Here is an 18,059-nt window from a genome sequence, read left to right as displayed (position 1 = left end):
TCTAGGGTTCCGCCTTTGGGCCCTAGGTGGGGTCAAGGGGGGGGGGGGAGCCTCCGGAAGCTGAGGGGTTTTAGGCATTTAATTACGGTCAGATGAGCATATTTTGATACCTTATTTGTGACATTGGCAGGTCACTAATTGGCATGGGGTCCAGGGAGCTGAGGAGTTTTAAGGCATTAAATAACGGTCAGATGAGTATCCAGGGGCCGCCTTAGGGCCCTAGGTGGAATTCACGGGGCAGAGCCCTAGGAAGCTCAGGGGTTTTCGGCATTAAATCACGGTAAGATGAGCATATTTTGATACCTCATTATTTGTGACACTGGCAGGACACTTATTGGCGTTGGGTCCAGGGGGCGGAGCCCACAGGACCTCAGGGGTTCTAGGCATCAAATTACCATCACACGAGTATCCAGGGGCCGCCTTAGGGCCCTAGGTGGAATCCAGGGGGCAGAGCCCTCAGAAGCACAGGGGTTTTCGGCATTTAATCACGGTCAGATGAGCATATTTTGAAAACTCATTATTTTGTGACACTGGCAGGTCACTATTCTTTCTTTTTTCTCTCTTTCTTTCTATTTTTCTTTAATATACTTTTCAAAAAAGTGGAAGGGGAAGCAACATCATGGAAGGCAAGGCCCTTTTCGGCCCCCTCCCCCTGATCTGTTTCTTCCCCTTCCCCCTTTTTCTTTTCTTTTTCCTCTTCCTTCTTTCCCTTTCTCTCTTTCCCTTTCACATTTTTTCCTTCTCTCTCTCTTTCTTTCTCTCTTTATTTTCTTCTCTTTAGAGACTTTTACACCATTTTATAAGAGATATAATGCACAATCCAATCAAACTGAGTGATGTTATCGAACAACTTAACAATATCAATCTTCCATTCTCCTAAATAATCCCGGGAAAACCTTGGTCTTTATAGATATAAATAATATGTATTACTAAATTTGGTGCATGGTTTAATGGTGGTGGCACCAAGTTTAATGGTGTAGGTTCGTTTGAGACTATATAGCCTTTCTACTGTTTTATTTATGAGATATATTATGTACAGTGGTAACGAACTGAATGATGTGATCGAACAACTTACCAGTATTGAATATTCATTTTCCCAAATAAACCTGGGAAACCTCGGTCTTTATAAATAATAATAATAATAATAATAATAATAATAATAATAATAATAATAATAATAATAATAATAATAATAATAATAATAATAATAATAATAATAATAACAGTACTTATATAGCGCCTAACACTTACTTTGTCAGAAGTCTCTAAGCGCTCTACAATAATGCAGCATAATTACCCTGGCTTTAGCAGTGCAGCTGTTACGCGCGCTGCGTTTCAAGGAATAAATTCCTGCCAGGTACCCATTAACTTCACCTGGGTGGAGTGTGGCAAATGTAGATAAATGTCTTGCCAAAGGACATTAGTGCAGCGGCGGGACTCGAACCGCGGACCTTGTGATAGACAGTCCGGCGACGTATCCACTCGACCACAACACCTCTACTACACATAATGTACTACTAAATTTGGTGCATGGCCTAATGGTGTTGGCACCAATTTAATGGTGTAGGTTCATTTGAGACTACATAGCTTTTATACTGTTTTATTACTGAGATGACCTGCGGAAATCCGCGGGATTCTAGAGGGGGGCGGGGGTGTAAATAGATATATAGAGACTCACTAAATTAAAACCACCAAGAACTTTATTTGCCATTTATTTAACAACAAAAAAACGATCCAACTCTGCCGGTAGTTATTCTTTAAGCCTCTTTCACACTGGAACAGCGTAGAGTTGCGTAGTGTGGCGTACCGACTACGCAGAAATTAGGCTGCGTATTAATGGAAAAATGCTGCTTCACTGTAGTCCCTACTATGCATAGGCTCAGTGGCGTACAGGTTTGCTTATGGTTGCTTACTGTGTGGAAAGCTTTTACTGCTTTGTCGATCTGGCGTAGGGTAGCGTACTGTTGCGTAGGCATGGCGTACACTAACGTAGTGTTGCGTGAAAAGGCGTACTTTGTGCGTCAAGTTTCTACGCCGAAAGTACGCGGAAAAAATTAAACATGTTGAATTGTTTGCGTCCATCAGCATATAGTAACGTAGGCCAGCGTAGTTGCTACACAACACTATGCAACTCTACGTATGGACCCCACGCCAATTAGTGACCTGCCAGTGTCACAAATAAAGTATTAAAAATATGCTCATCTGACCCTAATTAAATGCCTAAAACCCGTGAGCTTTCGGGAGTTCATAGCCCCTTGAAAGCCGTGGACCCCACGCCTATATACACTCAACTCGCTGCGATCTAACTGACCCCCCTCCCCACACTTTGAAAAACGTTTCTTGGAGTGTGCATGTAACATGTAAGAATGGTGCATGGTGATGCAGATTTTTTTCAGTACCTCCACTCATTACGCAACTGACTGTTTTGCAACGCATGAAGTCACATACTTCTGTCTGGTTGATATTAAACTTTTAATATGTAAATGTACGATTCATAACCTTGTTTAAATTTTCCTGTAATTGATTGTAGATATAAGACAATATTAGTCTCCGATGGCTGAGTAGACGTAGAGTCGTATAGTTTTATAGCTGTTTAGGTGTACAAAATTATGGCAATTCGGCCCGCACGCTGTTGTTTTGACGGGTTTTTCGATGGATGGAAAGACGTATGTGTAGTTGTATAGTTGTACAAATATTGGCCTGCTTGGCCCCCCCCCCCCATACTCTTCGACTCTAGCTCACTCAGCCAAAGTCCCGGCTGAGCGCTGCCGACAACAGCGCAGCAGCACTGTATGTACTATATGTGTGTTGACTGAAGGCAGCTTGCGACTGAACTGTCAGTCCAATGATTTTCTTGTAAAAACTTTCCTTTAGAAAATGATAATCAAAATTCAGTAAACATGGCCGTAATAATCACAAAATAAGCTTTGATGTCATACCTCCATTCACGAAAACTATATAAAAATCGCGGCAATCATGATGGAAGTAAGTCTATAAGTTTGGACGTCGACGGGGAGCCCCGTGTATCTCTCTGGCTTGTGCAGCTACATGTACTACAAAGGGTCATACAAAGCACATCCTATAGAAAGATGCTTTATTCGGGGTAATCCCGACCCTATGCATAGTGCATTTGATACGCAACATAATATGAGTTGATCGTCATCTGTCGTGTGTCTCTTTGATACGGATGTAATGTTGAATATGCATGAGGTATCTCTGTCGTCACGCATATCATGCATTATGCATATCGCGTCTGTTTTCGCCCTGGACGTCGACACGGAGGAGGACCTCGGGCGGAGTATAGCCGATTCCACAGAGTAGACTCTCCCACGGACGATGGCACAGGGCACCGGTACCCCGAGGGGAGGGTTCAGGAGGAGATAGCTGCACCAACTTCGGTCAGCGATCTCATTAAAAACAATAAAATACAAAGGCTCACGGAGACGTCATGCCCCCCGCGGAGTCTTAGCGTATTACTTAAAGTGATTCAATCAAACTGAGTGATGTTATGGAACAACTTAACAATATCAATCTTCCATTCTCATAAATGATCCTGGGAAGCCTCGGTCTTTATAGACACAAAAAATGTATTACTAAATGTGGTCATGGCTTAATGGTGGTGGCACCAGAAGTGAAGATTTCTTTTCATGAACGGGGGCGAAATGCGAGGGACGGTGGAGCAGTGGCGTAATGAGCAGAAAAAAATCCGCATCAAACCTCTTATTACACTTACAAGCAGGCCCCGCGGAACGTTTTTCAAAGTGTGGGGGGTCTAATGAATTAACGATCAGATGGGGCAAAGCGAGCGAAGCAAGTGGAACATAAATTGATATAGGGTCCAGGGGCAAAGACTCGGCGGGGGTCAAGGGCGTAGATGAGCATCCAGGGGCCCAGGGGGCAGAGCCCCCAGAAGCTCAGGGTATTTGGCATTTAATTACGGTCAGATGAGCAACCATTGGCCCGTCTTTAGGGCCCTTGGTGAGGGCTAGGGGACAGAGCCTCCGGAAGCTCAGGAAAATTAATATCATGCCATTTCACGACATTTATTAAATGATATCACTTGTATCTAATCAGATATAAACCAAGTTTTAATTTTATTAGGGGAGGGGCAACAGCCCCCTCCCCCATCATTACGCCAGTATTGGCACCTAGTTTAGTGGTGTAGGTTCGTTTGGGACTCATACAGCCTTTATACTGTTTAATTAATAAGATTATATCTCGAACGAAATCAAACTGAGAGATGTTATGGAGCAACTTAATTTCTATCTTCCGTTCTCCTAGATAATCCAACCCCGGGTCTTTATAGGGCATACAAAATGTATTACTTAATTTGGAGCATGGTTTAATGGTGTTGGCACCAAGATTACCGGTGTAGGTTCGTTCAAGACTCAAACGGCCTTTAAACTGTTTTTATTAATGAGATATATCTCGAATCAAATCAAACTGAGTGATGTTCTGGAGCAACCTAATTTCAATCTTCCGTTCTCCTAGATAATCCAACCCCGGGTATTTATAGGGCACACAAAACGTATAACCAAATTTGGAGCATGGTTTAATGGTGTTGGCACCAAGATTAGTGGCGTTGGTTCGTTCGAGACTCGTACAGCCTTTATACTGTTTAATTAATGGGATATATCTCGAATTAAATCAAACTGAGTAAGGTTATGGAACAACTTTACAATATCAATCTTCCGTTCTCCTAGATATTCCAAACCCGGGTATTTATAGGGCATACAAAATGTATTACTAGATTTGGAGCATGGTTTAATGGTGTTGGCACCAAGATTAGTGGCGTTGGTGCGTTCGAGACTCATACAGCCTTTATACTGTTTAATTAATGAGATTATATCTCGAACGAAATCAAACTGAGAGATGTTATGGAGCAACTTAATTTCTATCTTCCATTCTCCTAGATAATCCAACCCCGGGTCTTTATAGGGCATACAAAATGTATTACTTAATTTGGAGCATGGTTTAATGGTGTTGGCACCAAGATTACCGGTGTAGGTTCGTTCGAGACTCAAACGGGCTTTAAACTGTTTTTATTAATGAGATATATCTCGAATCAAATCAAACTGAGTGATGTTCTGGAGCAACCTAATTTCAATCTTCCGTTCTCCTAGATAATCCAACCCCGGGTCTTTAAAGGGCATACAAAATGTATTACTAAATTTGGAGCATGGTTTAATGGTGTTGGCACCAAGATTAGTGGCGTTGGTTCGTTCGAGACTCGTACAGCCTTTATACTGCTTTATTAATGAGATATATCTCGAATCCAATCAAACTGAGTGATGTTATGCAGCAACTTTACAATATCAATCTTCCGTTCCCCTAGATAATCCAACCCCGGGTATTTATAGGGCACACAAAACGTATAACCAAATTTGGAGCATGGTTTAATGGTGTTGGCACCAAGATTAGTGGCATTGGTTCGTTCGAGACTCGTACAGCCTTTATACTGTTTTATTAATGGGATATATCTCGAATTTAATCAAACTGAGTAAGGTTATGGAACAACTTTACAATATCAATCTTCCGTTCTCCTAGATATTCCAACCCCGGGTCTTTAAAGGGCATACAAAATGTATTACTAGATTTGGAGCGTGGTTTAATGGTGTTGGCATCAAGATTAGTGGCGTTGGTTCGTTCGAGAGTCGTATAGCCTTTATACTGTTTTATTAATGAGATATATCTCGAACTAAATCAAACTGAGTAAGGTTATGGAACAACTTTACAATATCAATCTTCCGTTCTCCTTGATATTCCAACCCCGGGTATTTATAGGGCATACAAAATGTATTACTAGATTTGGAGCATGGTTTAATGGTGTTGGTACCAAGATAAGTGGCGTTGGTTCGTTCGAGACTCATACAGCCTGTATACTGTTTAACTAAGGAGATTATATCTCGAACGAAATCAAACTGAGAGATGTTATGGAGCAACTTAATTTCTATCTTCCGTTCTCCTAGATAATCCAACCCCGGGTCTTTATAGGGCATACAAAATGTATTACTTAATTTGGAGCATGGTTTAATGGTGTTGGCACCAAGATTAGTGGCATTGGTTCGTTTGAGACTCAAACAGCCTTTATAATGTTTTATTAATGAGATATATCTCGAATCAAATCAAACTGAGTGATGTTCTGGAGCAACCTAATTTCAATCTTCCGTTCTCCTAGATAATCCAACCCCGAGTCTTTAAAGGGCATACAAAATGTATTACTAAATTTGGAGCATGGTTTAATGGTGTTGGCACCAAGATTAGTGGCGTTGGTTCGTTCGAGACTCGTACAGCCTTTACACTGTTAAATTAATGAGATATATCTCGAATCAAATTAAACTTAGTGATGTTGTGGAACAAATTTACAATATCAATCTTCCGTTCTCCTAGATAATCCAACCACGGTAATTTATAGGGCACACAAAACATATAACCGAATTTGAAGCATGGTTTAATGGTGTCGGCACCAAGATTAGTGGTGTAGGTTCGCTTGACACTCAAACATCCTTTATACTGTTTTATCAATGAGATATATCTCAAATTAAATCAAACTGAGTGATGTTATGGAACAACTTTACAATACCAATCTTCCGTTCTCCTAGATAATCCAACCCTGGGTCTTTATAGGGCACTAAATTTGGAGCATAGTTTAATGGTGTTGGCACCAAGATAAGTGGCGTTGGTTCGTTCGAGACTCGTACAGCCCTTATACTGTTTTATTTATGAGATATATCTCAAATTAAATCAAACTGAGTGATGTTGTGGAACAAATTTACAATATCAATCTTCCGTTCTCCTAGATAATCCAACCACGGTAATTTATAGGGCACACAAAACATATAACCGAATTTGAAGCATGGTTTAATGGTGTCGGCACCAAGATTAGTGGCGTTGGTGCGTTCGAGACTCATACAGCCTTTATACTGTTTAATTAATGAGATTATATCTCGAACGAAATCAAACTGAGAGATGTTATGGAGCAACTTAATTTCTATCTTCCATTCTCCTAGATAATCCAACCCCGGGTCTTTATAGGGCATACAAAATGTATTACTTAATTTGGAGCATGGTTTAATGGTGTTGGCACCAAGATTACCGGTGTAGGTTCGTTCGAGACTCAAACGGGCTTTAAACTGTTTTTATTAATGAGATATATCTCGAATCAAATCAAACTGAGTGATGTTCTGGAGCAACCTAATTTCAATCTTCCGTTCTCCTAGATAATCCAACCCCGGGTCTTTAAAGGGCATACAAAATGTATTACTAAATTTGGAGCATGGTTTAATGGTGTTGGCACCAAGATTAGTGGCGTTGGTTCGTTCGAGACTCGTACAGCCTTTATACTGCTTTATTAATGAGATATATCTCGAATCCAATCAAACTGAGTGATGTTATGCAGCAACTTTACAATATCAATCTTCCGTTCCCCTAGATAATCCAACCCCGGGTATTTATAGGGCACACAAAACGTATAACCAAATTTGGAGCATGGTTTAATGGTGTTGGCACCAAGATTAGTGGCATTGGTTCGTTCGAGACTCGTACAGCCTTTATACTGTTTTATTAATGGGATATATCTCGAATTTAATCAAACTGAGTAAGGTTATGGAACAACTTTACAATATCAATCTTCCGTTCTCCTAGATATTCCAACCCCGGGTCTTTAAAGGGCATACAAAATGTATTACTAGATTTGGAGCGTGGTTTAATGGTGTTGGCATCAAGATTAGTGGCGTTGGTTCGTTCGAGAGTCGTATAGCCTTTATACTGTTTTATTAATGAGATATATCTCGAACTAAATCAAACTGAGTAAGGTTATGGAACAACTTTACAATATCAATCTTCCGTTCTCCTTGATATTCCAACCCCGGGTATTTATAGGGCATACAAAATGTATTACTAGATTTGGAGCATGGTTTAATGGTGTTGGTACCAAGATAAGTGGCGTTGGTTCGTTCGAGACTCATACAGCCTGTATACTGTTTAACTAAGGAGATTATATCTCGAACGAAATCAAACTGAGAGATGTTATGGAGCAACTTAATTTCTATCTTCCGTTCTCCTAGATAATCCAACCCCGGGTCTTTATAGGGCATACAAAATGTATTACTTAATTTGGAGCATGGTTTAATGGTGTTGGCACCAAGATTAGTGGCATTGGTTCGTTTGAGACTCAAACAGCCTTTATAATGTTTTATTAATGAGATATATCTCGAATCAAATCAAACTGAGTGATGTTCTGGAGCAACCTAATTTCAATCTTCCGTTCTCCTAGATAATCCAACCCCGAGTCTTTAAAGGGCATACAAAATGTATTACTAAATTTGGAGCATGGTTTAATGGTGTTGGCACCAAGATTAGTGGCGTTGGTTCGTTCGAGACTCGTACAGCCTTTACACTGTTAAATTAATGAGATATATCTCGAATCAAATTAAACTTAGTGATGTTGTGGAACAAATTTACAATATCAATCTTCCGTTCTCCTAGATAATCCAACCACGGTAATTTATAGGGCACACAAAACATATAACCGAATTTGAAGCATGGTTTAATGGTGTCGGCACCAAGATTAGTGGTGTAGGTTCGCTTGACACTCAAACATCCTTTATACTGTTTTATCAATGAGATATATCTCAAATTAAATCAAACTGAGTGATGTTATGGAACAACTTTACAATACCAATCTTCCGTTCTCCTAGATAATCCAACCCTGGGTCTTTATAGGGCACTAAATTTGGAGCATAGTTTAATGGTGTTGGCACCAAGATAAGTGGCGTTGGTTCGTTCGAGACTCGTACAGCCCTTATACTGTTTTATTTATGAGATATATCTCAAATTAAATCAAACTGAGTGATGTTGTGGAACAAATTTACAATATCAATCTTCCGTTCTCCTAGATAATCCAACCACGGTAATTTATAGGGCACACAAAACATATAACCGAATTTGAAGCATGGTTTAATGGTGTCGGCACCAAGATTAGTGGCGTTGGTTCGTTTGAGACTCAAACAGCCTTTATACTGTTTTATTAATGAGATATATCTCATATTAAATCAAACTCAGTGATGTTATGGAGCAACTTAATTTCAATCTTCCGTTCTCCTAGATAATCCAACCCCGGTTTTCATATACCGGTAGGGCATACAAAATGTATTATTAAATTTGGAGCATGGTTTAATGGTGTTGGCAGCAAGATTAGTGGCGTTGGTTCGTTCGAGACTCGTACAGCCTTTATACTGTTTTATTAATGAGATATATCTCGAATTCAATCAAACTGAGAGATGTTATGGAACAACTTTACAATATCAATCTTCCGTTCTCTTAGATAATCCAACCCCGGGTCTTTATAGGGCATACAAAATGTATTACTAGATTTGGAGCATGGTTTAATGGTGTTGGCATCAAGATTAGTGGCGTTGGTTCGTTCGAGACTCGTACAGCTTTTTTACTGTTTTATTAATGAGATATATATCTCAAATTAAATCAAACTGAGTGATGTTATCGAACGACTTAACAGTCCTAAATGTCCATTTTCCTAAATAAACTATCATTACAAAACTAGCTAGATTAGGGAGTGTATAGCCGCTCCGAGGAACGTTTGCTAACTTAAATTCCCTGCTTGTACTTGGCTTCACGGAGTAATTCGTACTTTATAGTGATTCTCTTCATCCCGGAGCAATGTACATGTACTAATGCTTACGAACGTACTCGTTTACTAGTTCATGTGTATATGACAGAGTATGCACGCCGCACGTCTGTGACGTAGGGAATAATGAATATTCATGTCGCCACTAATGTTGGTGCCAATATATGCTACCTGCTAGCTAGACCCTAGTCACTGACCTAGGCTTTATGAGAATGAAATTATGTTAGGCCTATACCAGTACGATATAATGTAACCCAAAATGGGCATGGCGCTAGTTCAGAAGCCTATCCAAAATTTGACCCGTAACTGCGGCATGGAGATATGGGGGCATAATTGCATTTAGTAGACGTGTCGTGGTCGAGTGGATATGTCACCGGACTGTAGATCAGAATGTCTGAGGTCCAAGTCCCACTAACTAATGTCCTTTATTTTGTACAAGACATTGATCTACATTTTAATTTGCCACGTTAAATATTATTTATTTCAGTGATTAGGTTTATCTGATTAGATCTAGTCTACTTGCATTAATCATAAATTGAAGTGATTCTATAAGATGTAAATTTGTAAAGCCCCTCTAAAGTTATAGAAATCCCTGAAATATGATGGCGAAATTTCTGTTAAAATTGTTCATTTAAAACCCACTTCTGCAATGATTTTCAAAACTTTAAAACAAAATAGATCTATGATCTGTAAATATTTGATTAGGAATTTTAATTTTTCAATTTTTTTTTTTTTACAGGCACTTTCCAACTGATGCATGGGGATGAGGCTACCCTTTCACAGGCATCTCTCTCCAGGATCATCAGTAATGTGTCAACTCAAATCACCCATTTATGTCCACAGTACATCCAGTTTCCAACTACACCTCTCCAGATTCAGCAAACTCAGCAAGGTTTTTTTTTTTTTTTTTTTTTTTTTTTTTTTTTTTTTTTTTTTTACTATAGTCAGCTTCCAGGGGTAGTAGGGGCCATTGATTGCACGCATTTTCATATAAGGAGCCCAGGTGGTGACAATGCACTGAGGTTTCTCAATCGTAGAGGTCGCTTTTCTATAAATGTGCAGGTAAGAGTCATTGGCCTGTATTCAAAAGTCTGGCTTGGTGTTATTAGGGGTAAATTTATTTGCATGAGAAATTTGTGCGACAAAGGTTGGATATTGATATCTACTTTATTTTTATGTTATTGCAAACAGGGAAATGTTTTAATTCTATGTTTACACGCAAATGATGATGTACAAGATACTGATAGCAATAGGATATTCATAGAAATTATAAAAGTATGTATTAAAAATGTTCACATGCAATCAGAATAACCATGTTACATTGTAACAAGTTCTGAAATTTAAGCAGTTTTTATCCAAGTTTCCAAGTTCTGAAATTTTGATGTGAAGAACCAAAATGCTTTATGGACGTGATGAGACAGACACAGCATTCCTTTCCAATGTGTATTTTCATTATTAATTTTTAAAATGCTTCTGTATTTTTGTGCACATATTTCAGGCAGTATGCACTCACGAAGGGCTGATAACAGATGTAATCGCAAGATGGCCGGGAGGGTCCCATGACTCACGGATTTTTCGGGAATCGCGGCTCAAGAGGATTCTTCAAGAGGCTAGCCATGAGGCCAAATGGCTATTGGGGGACAGTGGGTGAGTAGCACAGTAAAATATATATTTAGAAAATGGAAGAGAAGTAGTGATTGTCATTTTCATGCTGTTATGTCCAGGGACAAATCCAGGGGGGGGGGGGGGGAGAGGGCCCTGGGCCCTTCACCTGGCCAAAAAACAGGTTAAAAAAGAATCTCTTCCCCCCCCCCCCCTCCCCTGGAAGGAAAAAAATACAATTCAATACCCCCCCCCCCCCCCTCAATGGGCCCGTCATATTAGCCGCTGCTAAATATTTTCTGTTGAATTGGGCCCCCTCCCTCGCCGCCGGCTGGATCTACCCCTGGGTATGTCAGTATGTTTGGTTAATGGGCACATAGCATGTTGCAAATGTCCAGGGTCAAGAAGGGCTTAACATTATTTTGTGTTTTTATATTCTGTAACAAATTTTAGGAAATTCTATCCCATATTAATAAGCCCATTACTTCTTTTGCATATCATGATGATTATCTAACCACAGTTTCAGGCAGCCATGGTGATTATAGGCCTACATTTAGATGATAAACCCCTCAAAGTTAGTCTTATTAAAAAAATGAGATAGGAAGAATGTTATGTACCATGTAGTATAATAATTGTAATGGAACACACTTTCGAATAAGTAATGTTTAAACAGAGTTTTGAAGAGCTACTTTTAAAGTAGACCTACAACCTACCTGCATTTCATATATGAGTTTGCGTTGGAAAAAAATGAAAATATTATGATTACAAAAATGCTGATGTAATAGTTTCTTTTAACAAATTGTCTTTTCTTTGGTATAAATTTGAGATGCCTCATTAGCAACATTTTCTTTGACATTAACAAAAAATCACTGTCCTTTATCATTTTTTCCAAAATAATTTAATCTGTAGTTATGCTTGCCAGCCATATGTCATGACACCACTACTTCACCCGCGTGACAGGAGTCAGCAGAGATACAACCGTGCACAGATTAGAGGCCGGAACATCATTGAACGTACATTTAGGATGATGAAGAGGAGATTCCCATGTCTCAACCAGCTCAGGCTCAAACTGGAAACGACACTGACGACAAGTGTTGCCGTTGCTGTCCTCTGGAATCTCTCCATCATGAGAAATGAACCTCAAGTCAATGGTCCTGAACCGCAGGTGAACCACAGTGATCTGTTACCTCCTGATGGAGCTAACAACATGAAGGCAGTGGCTAATTGAGCATCATTTCACATAATAGATCAATTTTTAAAGGAATGATTCATTAAATTGTGGCTAATTCTTAATGAACCTCAAGTCAATGGTCCTGAACCACAGGAGAACCCCGGTGATCTGTTACCTCCTGATGGAGCTAACAACATGAAGGCAGTGGTTAATTGAGCATCATTTCACATAATAGATCAATGTAGAAGGAATGACGCTCAATTAGCTACTGCCTTCTTTAAGTTGTCAAGCTATGTTGTTAGCTCCATCAGGAGGTAACAGATCACTGGGGTTCTCCTGTGGTTTAGGAACATTGACATTAGGTTCATTATTCATTAAGAATTAGCAAAAGTTTAATGAATCATTCATTGAAACGTTAGGAGTGTCGGAGTGTCCTAGCATTCAAATTAAGAAAACAAGTTTGCTTTCTAGACTTCATTGTCAGACTACTGGGTGTCTGATCGGCTTCTTTTTTAAAATTTGGTAATGAGTTGTAGAGGGTACATGAGCATTTGTACACGTTAATAACCTGCTTCTTGTAATGGTCAAATTTAAGCTGATTCGATCTTTGGTCAGCGTATTTTCTAGGTGTATTGTTTACACTTGTCAAGAAATTCTTAACGGACAAAAATCCGACAAATCATTTCAGATATAGGCAACTACTATTATATACAATTTATACAATACCTACGTGGATCCCTGTCATTTGATTGGAGGATTGTTGGTCACATGATATTCAATAGATGGTATATTGCACGGTCGTGCATTTTTGGTTATGTGCGCCGTGCATTTTTGGTTATATGCAGACTGCGTACCTCTCTGCCGTGCCCGCGCGTATCCCTGCGTGTATCTGACGCGAAGGCAATCTGAATGTAATCGAGAAGGCTTGAATCCAACTTGAATTTATCTTTAATATAAGGAGTAAAGCATAATTTGTTGATAAACGTTCTATTAGATCTTCTTCGATGTTGTATAAAACAAATAATGAATGTTTTTCATTATAATAATCAACCATTGACTGTCTCGAGCTGTTATGCACTACTTTATGTTCAGCTTTTTTAGCGTAGTGTGAAGGGACAAAGACAGCACTCATTCCATACACAATGTGTAAATCAAACAGTTGGTTCAAGGAGTTAATGTTTCAATGTGCACTCATTTATTATTTTTTATAATAATCCAAGTGTAATTCATTGAATTGGATAGTGCAAATATATTACAGGTACATGTGGCACCATATACATTAAGCATTTAAAACTATTACAAGCATGTAATACAAACACTTTGTAAATTCCAGTCGTATTGTATGGAAATGGCACATTTGAAATAGTTCATATTGTAGAATATACAGTCAGGCTCAGTTTAGAGATGGTTTAACCTAGAGCTTTTATTTATGTTGACAATTTACATCTTACCAATACAGTGTACTAGCTCGGTCATTTTGAAATAAGCTTTATTTATTTTTTTGAATTTTTCTGCTTTTCTTCACCGATGAGTACTTGGAATAATTTAGACATATAAACGGTATGCAGAGTATGCAGTACCTCTGTTGAATACATTTCAAAGAATTATTATGCACTTTTCTCATGCATTTTAACACTTGTAAGGAATAAACATGTAAAAATGCATAGTTATATCATATGTATCATGAAAAAAGGTACAACTTAGAGCTCCAGTAGCTCCAGTTTCTTGGAATGGAAACGTTGCTCCAGCTCCAGGATCTCCATTCTCTTTTCGTGCTCACGGTTAAGGTGCTGGACCTTCAGATCATGCTCTTTCTGAGCAAACTCTAACAGTGAGGCATCAAACGAGATGGATGGGTTCGGTGCAGGAGACGGTATCCTGGTTCTTGGTCTCTTGGTCCTTGAACATTTGAAAAGATAATGCAAATTGTGTTGCAGAATATGATTTATAATTCAAATAAATTATTTTTTATCTTACTATTAATTATTAATAAATTATAATACATATAATTTTCTACTTGAATCTTATCTAGAGTTATTTATTACCCCATCTACTTGAATCTTATCTAGAGTTATTTATTTCCCCGTTTGATCAAGATAATATTCATGAGGATTTGTTTGAAAGAAATAGAAACATTACAGTAAATGTAAATCACTACTTTTCAGTTGGTAAGGGTGTGTGAGTGGTAGATGAGCTGGTTGATGCCTGTGATCTATGAGATAAGCTTGTTGAAGGCTTTGAGGGCTGAAGGCTGCTGGTGGATGGATTAGATTAGATGAAGATGTGCTGGTGGATGGATGCGTGATGATAGAGTCATCTGTGGGATCATTGAGCTGGAGGAGTGTCATGTCATGATTGCTTTCAATGTCATCCATGCTATAATGGTGAATAGAAACAATATATGTATTTAGAGTTTCATAAAAGTACATGTACTCCTATTTTGATAATTTCAACTTGCATGTCCCTCGTTCGTGTCTCCTTAGATCAAGATTAATGTCGCTTGATCTTCGGAGTATCGCCCCTGGGTGGTCATGGAAAGTAGGTCCATGGTTTCATTTTAGGAAATTATGGGTCAAAATCGAAATCCATGTTAAAATACGTCTTGCAAGACCCATAATTTTTTTGACTCATAATTTCCTAAAAAGGGACTATTAGACCTAAACTGATTATTTCAGTCAAGTTGGTAAGTGGAACCAATTTATTATAGCCTAGGCCTAATTTACAATATAACATGCACGAGGTAAAATGACATTTGGGGGGATTTTTGGGGCATAAAAATATGGTGTTAGCGAGGGAATGCGTATAGACCTAGACGGCTTCCGTCTCTAAAGAGAGAGCCGACCCTACCCCAATAAGAGGCTAACGAACGAAAGAGACGGACAATTCGGTCTCATACGGCGTGTTTCTATCTAAAGCCATTATCCGCCATTATCCGGTTAATGGCTGGTAAGGAAAAAAGTTTTCCTACTAGAAACACACTTTCTCCGGCATTATCCGGATAATGCCGGAGAGAGCTTTTACGCGTTCACCGGCAAAATTATCCTTCTTTTAGAAGGATAATGCAGGGGAGGCTAACCGGATAACGTAGATAGAAACACACCCCGTTCCGATTGAGTGATCATGCCGGTGAGAAACCGGAAATAGGAGTGATCACGTGATCGGAAAATTTTACCCCGACACGCGCGACACTACAATCCCGGGTTGACCTAGCAGTCCCACAATACCTTGCGGTGACCTGTTTAGCCAGAGTTCGATGAACTTTTTCACCGCCTTTTTTCTGGCTAGATCGGAGCGGTGTATTTTATCCTGGTAATGCGCGTAGATATTAACTGCTCTTCCCTGGCATTATACGCTTATTTCTTCAACCGGATAATTCAGTATAACTAATAGAAACACGCTGATAGCTGGTGCAGTGATCGGGTAATCAGTGACAAAACATGTGGCAATAAATATTAACTTGTATTCTGTCTCTAGCTAGGCCTAGTATAGTCCAGATTCAGTCCGTTATTTTTTTTTTATCCCCCACACACAGCGCGGTCTCTCCACTGATCGCGCAATCCCCAGATTTAGAGGAATGGCTAGGTCTACTTTCAACGTTGAGGGTGTGTTATTTAATCAGCTGATTGGGTGCGCTAAACAAAAACGGTACAGAGGCTGGACTAGGCCTAGTACTACTACTAGCCTAGCTGATTTGTTGGTGACAAATACACTCATAAATAAATTAATCATATTTTGTCCGACTCCTACTCGATCTATTAATAATAGGCCTAGAAAGTCTGTAGTCTAGTAGATCTAGATCTAGAGTAGAGATCTATCCAACGGGATGGTCGGATCCAGAATTTTTCAAGGCCAAGGTGGGGAAGGGGGGGGTGTATTTTTAAATGTATAAAATTGTGCAAAGTGTGAAGCTTTACCTTTCAGAGCATAAATTTAAACCTGAACATTCTAGTCTAGACCTATGACTATGTGATGTGAATATTTCTTGGCCCTTTTTTCAGAAGGAAAAAGGAGGGGGCGTGTTTTTCCTGTCCTGTCTAGCCCCTACTGCAGACTTAGTTCAATGCAAGCTAGTGGCAGTAGTGCAGTTGTAATGGGTGAGCTGTACTGAGCATGTGCAGTAGAAGCAGACTACATCTCCATGGTAGTTAAACCTTGGCTTAACTTTAAACCTAGATTTTAGACTTAAACCTGGGTTTAACTAAACCTGGCTTTCAGAAACTGAAATGATACTTAGACCTGAAGTCTGGCTTAGTTAAACCCGGGTTTAAAGTTAAACCTGGGTTTAACTAATCCTGACTTCAGAATACGGACCCATGTATTTCATATAGCGTTTCATACGAAATACCGTCTCTAAGCGCTTCATTCAGGCACAAGAAGAACCGCCTTCACTCCCTGGTGAATTTTCATACACTGTCACCGTTAGGGCATGTGGCAATCACTAATACAAATGCTTTCGTAATCCTACCGGGTACCCTTGTCTTCCCTGGGAACGGAGAGGCAAATGTAGATTAATGCTATGCTAAAAGATAGTGCCGTGTCAGGGATCGAACCCACGACTTTTGCATTTTAACCTTGATATCACTGACCTTATAGGTCAGTGATATCAAGGTTAGTAACTTCTTGGTGATATATAATGTTTCACTATATTGGAGGTACACAATATTATGTATGTGTGTGTGCGCGTACCAGCAAGGCATTTGAAGAGAACAAAATTGCACATATTGTTAATATTAAAACCTGCAACAATAACATTTTCCTTATAATAATCTACTGTTCTAGTACTAGTCATTCGCAGGATTGCGTTTCGCACTGCAGTACCATTTCATCTTTGTAGAAGACCTGCACATAACAATAAAAATGGTGTGTAGGTGTTAATCTATATTAAAACTAACCCGGGCTCTCATGCTTTCGTATCAGTGTACAATTGAACTCAGGCTTCGCATCTCCATTCGGTTACCAATGAAAAGTCACAATGTTAAATATATTGAATGGCCTTTCCCATTAATTATCTCAAATTACAAAAAGTTTGAATCAAGCTAGAGTGTCGAACAAAAATGAGAAGGTAGAAACATTGTAAGTCTCCCCCGGGTCATCTTGCAATAAAAACTCTATGCTGTCACAAAGTTTGTGTGTGTGTGTGTGTGTGTATTGGGTTTTTACAGACGTGTATCAATCAGATATGATTATTTACGTCTGGGACCGACCTTTAAACGTCACCATCCGAAAGACGTGACTCAGTTTCGGACCTGCGTCCTCGGTTGTTTGCCGCTTTGGCTTATAGTACAAGATGGCGCTGTTCCATAATATAAGCACATATATTTATTATTAAAAAAATTCCGACCCCTTAATTTTCATGAAAAATTTCGTTGAAAATTAACTGCAAACTACAATTTATCAGCAATCTACACGTTCATGTATAACTGCATGACAACTTATGAAAAGTGAATTCAACTTCCGTAATGCCGAAAAACATGCAAAACAAAACTGTCATTCTTGTCATGCGATACTTCGGAAATTGAAAATGCTTGCTAACTAGTTTAGAATATACCTTTGAGTAAAATAAATGTTACAGTAGGTAAATATTTACTATACTTCGATGTTCAATGATATTTTAACCAATAACAAGTATTTGTTAACTAT

This window comes from Strongylocentrotus purpuratus, unplaced genomic scaffold, assembly GCF_000002235.5.
Source record: "Strongylocentrotus purpuratus isolate Spur 01 unplaced genomic scaffold, Spur_5.0 spur5_scaffold_18, whole genome shotgun sequence".
NCBI classification, from domain to species: Eukaryota; Metazoa; Echinodermata; class Echinoidea; order Camarodonta; family Strongylocentrotidae; genus Strongylocentrotus; species Strongylocentrotus purpuratus.
This window is presented reverse-complemented; position numbering follows the sequence as displayed.